This window comes from Clupea harengus, chromosome 12, assembly GCF_900700415.2.
Source record: "Clupea harengus chromosome 12, Ch_v2.0.2, whole genome shotgun sequence".
In the NCBI taxonomy this organism is placed as follows: Eukaryota; Metazoa; Chordata; class Actinopteri; order Clupeiformes; family Clupeidae; genus Clupea; species Clupea harengus.
In genome coordinates, this window is record NC_045163.1 from 2,450,337 (window position 1) to 2,458,109 (window position 7,773).

Sequence of the window (7,773 nt, forward strand, 5' to 3'; positions counted from 1 at the left end):
TCTCGGATCAGGTTCAGAACCTTGATAAACCTTCAGTCCCGGTGCCTGAAAAGACAAAGGTGTGGATCTTATCCCTGTGTAACCCCTCTGTTTCTCCCTCCCCTTTTCTCTCTCTCTCTCTCTCTCTCTCTCTCTCTCTCTCTCCCTCCCTCTACCTTTTCTCTCACCCTAACCATTTCTCTAATTTTCTCAGTCTCTCCATCCCCATCACCAGCTCATTTTTCTTTCATTTCTTTCTCATTCTTTAACCCTCAGCTGTGAGTTCACTTCCTCCTCTCTCCTGAACTGTTAGCTTTTCACGGTGGCAGCTTCACGTAATCTCGTCGCTATCGACCAGTTGAGTAATTGCCGAATAGTTTACCTGTAATGCAAACACAGGAGTGTGATCTGAAAATAATCTATTTTCATTTGGTGTGAAAAGAAATCGCTGGGCGGCCATGGGCCACGGGGGACGTGACCTGGCCACGATAAAAATGGATGAATAATTAAATCCGTCCAATCATCTGCTCTCCCACCTGATCCAAACTATCTGCCTCTCCACAGAAGGCAAGTGCCTTTTACTCTTTACTCCACTCCCTCTGTCTGGGGTGTTGCTGCACAGTAAGGAAACTTCTTTGCATCTTCAAATTGGTATAACAGCCATCGGAGTATATTGCAGGCTACAACATAGTCCTAGTGCTTTGTCTGACAGGAGGGTTCAGATTTGGGCATTGAACATAGATTTAGATCTGCACACTGACACACTGCATGCTGTTGTCACCAGCTAACATTTGATCACATTAGTGTTTCAGTTATATATCTGAAGGGATGCTATGGCACAAAAAAGTTGTCATAAACGATTGTGGAATTGCGTAAAGTGTGCTGTACCAACAGAACTTGACTTGTTTGTGATTTCAATCGTTCTGATGTACTGAACCTTTTACTGCTTCTGGGGAAAGAAAATGTCCTGAAAGGTGCTTTAAGGACACTGCTAACATGAGATTGTACTCAATCCCACACGTGCACACTCAAAGCTTTCCAAATAAGTGCATACTCAATTCAAACAACATGAATTATGTTATCATTGAAACAGAAATACAGTTAAATAGTGCTATATCTTCTTTGCAATTTCTAAGTAATTGTGTACAAAATATTGTATTCAATTTCTCATTGAGTACACAGACACACAGACACACACGTACACACACACACACACACACACACACACACACACACACACACACACACACACACACACCAAGGTGTGAAATGGTAATAATGTAATGTGATTATGAGATATCTTTATTACACTGATAACAATTAATAATGTGGTAGCAACTGCAAACTTGAATCTAGGAAGCATGTCAATTCTCAGGGCTCTTAGACTGCAAACACAACCTCACTGGCCTAAACAAATTAGTCAGCTGTCATCCTGTGAGAATAAATCAGATAAACAGAGGTAGAGAGAGGACATGACTGAGGACTTAGGGCTATAGCTCGTAAGGCTCACATTAGCAAGTGTGGGGTAAACCCAGGCAGCAGACAGTATGAGCCCAAATGACTAAAAGCGAAAAGTGAACTGCCCACGAAGAAGCGTGACACATTCTGTATAGCTTTCCAAAGGTAACCTGTAACACAATGTACTTCGAGGGATGTGGAAAAAGAGAGTATGAGAGAGAGAGGGAGAAAGAGAGAGAGAGAGAGAGAGAGAGAGAGAGAGAGATGTTGCTGACCTTTCTGTGCTGCTCTCTGAGTTGTTGCTCTTCTCGGTCTCAGTCCCTGTCAGGAAGCAGGGTGTTATCCTCTGTCAGAGACACAACGAAAGTGAGAGAAATGACTGAGAGACAGCGAAAGAGAGAGAGAGAGAGAGAGAGAGAGAGAAGGAGAGGGGGTGGGAGAGGAGCTCAATTTTGCACAGAAGGTGTGTCTCTGATTCGGGATTGGAAAATGAACCCTACCACTGTATGGTTAGAGAGAAGAAAAAAAAAAGAGAGAGAGAGAGAGAGAGAGAGAGAGAAACAAAACAAATGTGCACACCCACCTACCAACACCCCTCCCTCTTAACCAAAAGTATTTGGCAGCGATCCCTAAACATCCACCTGTGCTGTTACTTGGGTGGGGAGAGGAGGAGCACGCCCAGCACTCCTGCCTGCTAACCTGCTCCTATTTCAGGGGATGGGGCAACACAAGGAGGTGGTGGGAGAGCACCGGAGGGAGACAGTTCATTTGTTATGTCCTGTCCAGTAAATGAACACAGACATGCAAACACACACACACACACACACACACACACACACACACACACACACACACACACACACATACTTCTGTATTACTGTGTAAAATGTACTCTCTAGGCTATGAGTCTATTCAAGACTACAATCTACATTGTTGTCTGCTGCAATCTACAGCTGTTGGCAAAAGCATATACTGTAAATGTGTGACTGATATTCCATCAGTCCTAGTGTTATTGGACCTTAGTGCAACCTTTGACATTGTTGATCATAATATATTGCAACACAGACATTGAAAACATCGGGGTTGGGATTTCAGGTACAGTAATCAAGTGGTAAACTTCACATTGTTGAGTAGTTTTAGCTCTGAAATGACTGGAAGTCATTCATTTCCTACAGGGAATTGCAGACCACATGCGAATGGGTCCGAAAAAGTGTGACAGAGGTCTCCATGCGTTAAAAAATCTGAACTGGTATCACCGATCCAATACGACAGTCCTACGACAGGGTAGCATTGCTATGGTTATGGTGTAAATAATCGTTAAAAATTCTGCATTATCTGCTAATAGTAGCATGTTTAATAACTGTCAAGTAGAATCAGTGGTGGAATGTAACAAAGTATTTTTACTTCGTTACTTTACTTAAGTAAATTTTTACGTATCTGTACTTTACTTAAGTAAAAATAATAGTGCATACTTTTTACTTTTACTCCATTACATTTTTCAGCTATTATCTATACTTTTACTCCGCTACATTTCTACAATATGTGCTGTTACTCGTTACATTTTATGAACATAGTTTTGCCAAAATGTTGCCTACACAAAACTATGGATTGCGTTGCTGTTTTGGAAGTTTAAACCAATCAGGTGGCTCTATCATCTCCAATGATATCAAAGTGCGCGTTTGGCAGCAGCACTAGCGGTAGCTTTGCCTGTTATAGTTGAACATTCAGCCTGACTACTGCCTATTCAACATTGATCCAGAGTCGGCCTGAACTGAGCCCTCTGATATGAGCCACCCTTGGCCCTATTTATAAGATATGTTTGAGTTCAAAGGCCCCAAGAATGACTCCTAGAGGTTTCAATGCGTTTCCTGTCTCCCTCAAAAAAAAGGAGTTGCTAGCCTTCAATAATTCGCCCTCAAATTTAAAGTAGCATATCGAGGTAAGCAGAGTGATTGCTATGCTAAGTTAATGTCCCTGACTTTTGAATATTGATATATGTATTTAATTCGTTTACTGACATGATATTATAATGTTATCTAGCGAAATGCATGTTGACATACAGCAATAGCATCAAAAAAACATGATTGGACCTTCATTATATATTTAACGTAGTGGTAAGATAAAGCTGGTAGGTTAGCTATGTCAAGCTAGCGTGCCTTGTTCTGTCCAGTTTTACAATCACATTTGTTTTTCATATTCCATGTTTCCCTTTTTTTACACGTTTACAATTAAATAAAAGATTTAAAGATATCACATGGTGTCTTTATTGGTTTGGCTTAATGGTATTAACTTTGCAAATAATCCCTGGTAGATAACTTGTCATCTGCAGAATTGTAAGATATAGTGTGAACAGTATTACAGATGGTAGGCACAATAAGTACACCAACCTTTCCAATTAACAAATGTTGTTGCTTATAATTATTACTAGTAGTGACATCTGTAGAGGCATTTATTACCAGTAGCTATTTCTTTATCAAAATGGCACAGCCTAGACATTGAGAGACAACCCATTGCGTGGGTACTTTTACTTTTAATACTTAAAGTAAATTTAAAAGTAAGTACTTTTTACTTTTACTTAAGTAGGATTGTTGATGTAGTACTTTTACTTTTACTTTTACTTTTATCTTCCTGGGTACTTGTACTTTTACTTAAGTACTAAACTTCAGTACTTCCTCCACCACTGAGTAGAATAAACATTATACATAAGCATTTCCATGATCCATAAGCATGACAGGTCATATAATACAGGGAACGCTAACGCAGATATCATTTTTTTCTCTCCGTCCACCTGGGGGCGACATGTAAAAGTCAGAGCTGAAGCTATGCAGTTATGTAAAGGCAGCTATGCACATCTCATATTCAGATCAAGACAGGGGCTTCATTGTTGTCATTGGAAACTATACCTCAACACCAACATCCTTGACCTGTGGTGTCCCCCAGGGGTCGATCTTGGGGCCTTTATTATTCAACCTTGATATGCTCCCACTTGGACAAATCATTAAAGACCATATGATTTCCTTTCATAGCTATGCTGATGACACCCAAATGTACTTAGCCCTCTCACCTAATGACTATAATCCCTTAGAACAGCTGGATGTCTCAAAATTTCCACAAAACTGAAATAATCTCATTTGGGGGAAAATGAGGATAGATTTTGTATAGCTTCTCATCATGACACATCTTGTTTATGAATCACTACATGGGACAAGACCAAATCACCTCTCAGATATGTTTCAGTGGTACACACCTGTTAGACCTCTCAGATCACTGGAGAGAAATCTGTTGGTAATACCCACTGTCAGAACTAAACATGGTAAAGTAGCCTTTAGCTGCTATGCTGCTCAGCTCTGGAACCAACTTCCTGATGACATCATAGGTTCTCCAACTGTAGCCAGTTTCAAATCAAGACTGAAGACCCCTCAGATGCTTTTTGTTAGCTGATCGAACACACTCTACTTTTATTTATCTACCTCTAGTTTCCTTTTTAATTATTTTTCTTGTAACTATTTTAACAAACTTTACCTTTTTCTATGCTCTTGTATCTTACTGCACTACTGTGCATGAATTAAATAAGTTTACCTTAATAGCTTGTCTTGATCATTGTGCAGTCAATTAAATATGCATGGGGTGCACTTTGCTCTTTCAGGTCTACAGTTTGAAACTGTATATTTCTGTTCAATGCAAGTCAATCACATTTCAGGAGACTAACAAAGAGCCAAAATGTATGGTCTTCAGTTAAAGGTCTTCCCTTTTAGCTCTGTCATAAGTCAAGGAAATGTAAAAGAGCACAATGTCTGTATGTGAAGAAAGACGTCTTTCTTAATAGCATAGTATAGCACAGTCATGATAATACAAAAAGCAAGTAGGCTTATGAAGTTAGCCAATGGATTATTCAATTAGTTAAGCTAATTTATGGCTGTAACTTCTAAATATTAGGCCTGGTTTTGACTACATCTGCTAGCTACATCTGCAGCTACCATGAGTCAATTTAAGATGTTCATTTCAAATTTGAAGAATAGGCCTTACAGATGACGTCAAATGATCTGACACGATTTATTTGAAGTCGTAGCCACCTTCATTTTGATTTGTTATTGTTCTGACTGCCTATTGTGTGTCTCCAGCAGCAAAGCCAGGAGGCTCAAATTTGGGAAGGGCCCTATCAGCCTCACTGGGGCAATTAAAAGGGCACCAAGAAAGGGTGTGGGGTGTTCTTTGCTTAGTGAGCAACACACTTGAAAAACAGGTGTGTGCACCATAAAGATAATCACCTCATGACTTCCTTCAATGCACTGAGTAACTGCAAACAACTCCTGCTGCCTTCTCCCATGTATGCTTAATCTGATATTCTTCATGTGACTTTATTCATCGCTGATTATAAATGAGTTATTCTTTGGTGATTGCATTGTGTAAAGACCTATTCACAGTTTTGAATCTCTGAGGGGGTGGAAATGCAGTTGAAAAAATAATCTATTTCATGGATCTATTCACTAACTCTATCAACACACCACCGTAATCATTTGAGATGTTAAAAATCATTGTGTGTTTTAATCCTATTTGCTCAACAAATGGTTGGACCCCTGATAGTGATTTGCAGGACCATTTTTTTCAAATGTAGCTGTTCATTATTGCCTTTCTGCGTTGGGTTGACTAGCTTACAAAGTGCAAATCTATTGTGACATGGATAGGTAGATAAATTACCCTATTTTGCATGCCCAATCTGTAGTTTTAAAAAAGTTCAAGATATCTTCTGAGAAACAGGCCCTCAGAAACATACTCAGTGAGTTGAATCTGTTGAATGACACATTTCAAGCCCATCTGCCTTTCTATCTCTCTTTTTCTCTTCCCTTTCACAAAGTCTCAAACCTGTGGTGAACGGCACAGAAAATGATAACCTCTGTTTTTTTGGCTGACAGGACAGAAACTACCATTTCCACCCACACACTCACCCCCCCACCCCCAGCCAAAAAACACACACTGCTTGGCACTTTCATCCTGTTGCGTGCAGGTTGTGTGCCACATAGTTTTTGCTGGTAATCGGTAATTGTCTCAGTTGCTCTACATAACCTCCCCTGTATCTCCACATTAAATGAAACTGAATGAATTACAGTAAATGTACCATAGAATGTGCACCATTGTGCACAATTAAAATCTGAATCTGAAAAAACTAAGAGCATGTCATTGTTTGAGAAAAAAAAATCACCATTGCAGACCTACATATACAAAGAAAGCACACATAAAGTATAAATATACACTTCACATTTGACACCTGCTTGGCTTTACTGAGAGATGTGTTACTTGCAACGTAAATGTCATGGATGACACATTTATTCCTGTGGCGGGCACCTATGCTCAACTTCACAGTAAATTGCAGTCAGCAGTCAGCAGCGTCCGTCCGTCTTTCAAGAGCAGGGTCGACCTCATGTGTCACATTCAGGATGCACTCGGGCTGAGACACTCCCTTACACAAACACCCCCCACCCAGACGCAGGCCTACAGCTGCTCTGCTCCTGTCCTCTCTCCCACTGCTCCCCCCCTTCACCCCAGTCCTATGTCATACACCACTCCCAAGGCCAGAGAATTGCAATCCCAGAGAGGGATGTTGGTTGTGGTAAAGATGTTGTTGGCCATATTGTCTTGCCACATATTTTATTCCCAAACAGGTGGCATAACAGCATTAAGCATGGTTGGACTACCTAATGTGGTGTTCCACCTTAACACTTAATAACACAAATAAGGGGGATTCCAGGGGGGGTTCAGGCTCTGGGCTCAGTAAAGCACCTTGAGACAATTTTATTGTTTTATCGCTATATAAATAAAATTGAATTGAATTGAATACAGCCCAATCCTACACAGGGCAAAGGGAAGCTTACCAACTGTATTTTCATATACCGTCATACAACCTGTGATCTATTTGAAGGTGAGAGGATAATGAAAACTAGTGGACGGATGCTTGAAAAAGCAAGTGCAAGTGGCAGTGGAACCAGAAGCAGGAAGAGAAGTGGAGAAGCTTGATGGTTCTGCTCCCACCTACCTAAATGCTCTTGTAAGGGCAAATGTTACACCCAGGATGCTGCGCTCTTCTAGTGAGCGTCGTTTGGCAGTGCCGTCTGTGCAAGTACGGCAGTCCAGACTATTCTCATTTGTAGTTCCACGTTGGTGGAATGAACTACCCAGCACTACCAGAGCAGGGGCGTCCCTCTCTACCTTTAAGAAGCTCTTGAAGACCCAACTCTTCAGAGAGCACTTCCTGTCCTAACTGGCACTTCGACTAGTGCTTAACTTGCAATTACAGCAGTTACATTTCTGCACTTCTTTCTTTCTTTTTTATTTCATTTT

At 40.6% G+C, this 7,773-nt stretch overlaps 1 protein-coding gene across 3 annotated transcripts in view; it reads right to left on the bottom strand.

The window, feature by feature from the left end:
* The window catches only part of LOC105911471 (zinc finger and BTB domain-containing protein 7C), a 21,785-nt gene extending 19,538 nt beyond the window's left edge, over positions 1-2,247 (bottom strand). For all 3 annotated transcript variants that reach the window (XM_012840269.3, XM_031578026.2, XM_031578024.2), the window contains exon 1: positions 1,713-2,247. The gene's annotated coding sequence lies outside the window, so the exon portion shown is untranslated. The remainder of the gene's footprint in view (positions 1-1,712) is intronic.
* Positions 2,248-7,773: the final 5,526 nt, after the last annotated feature.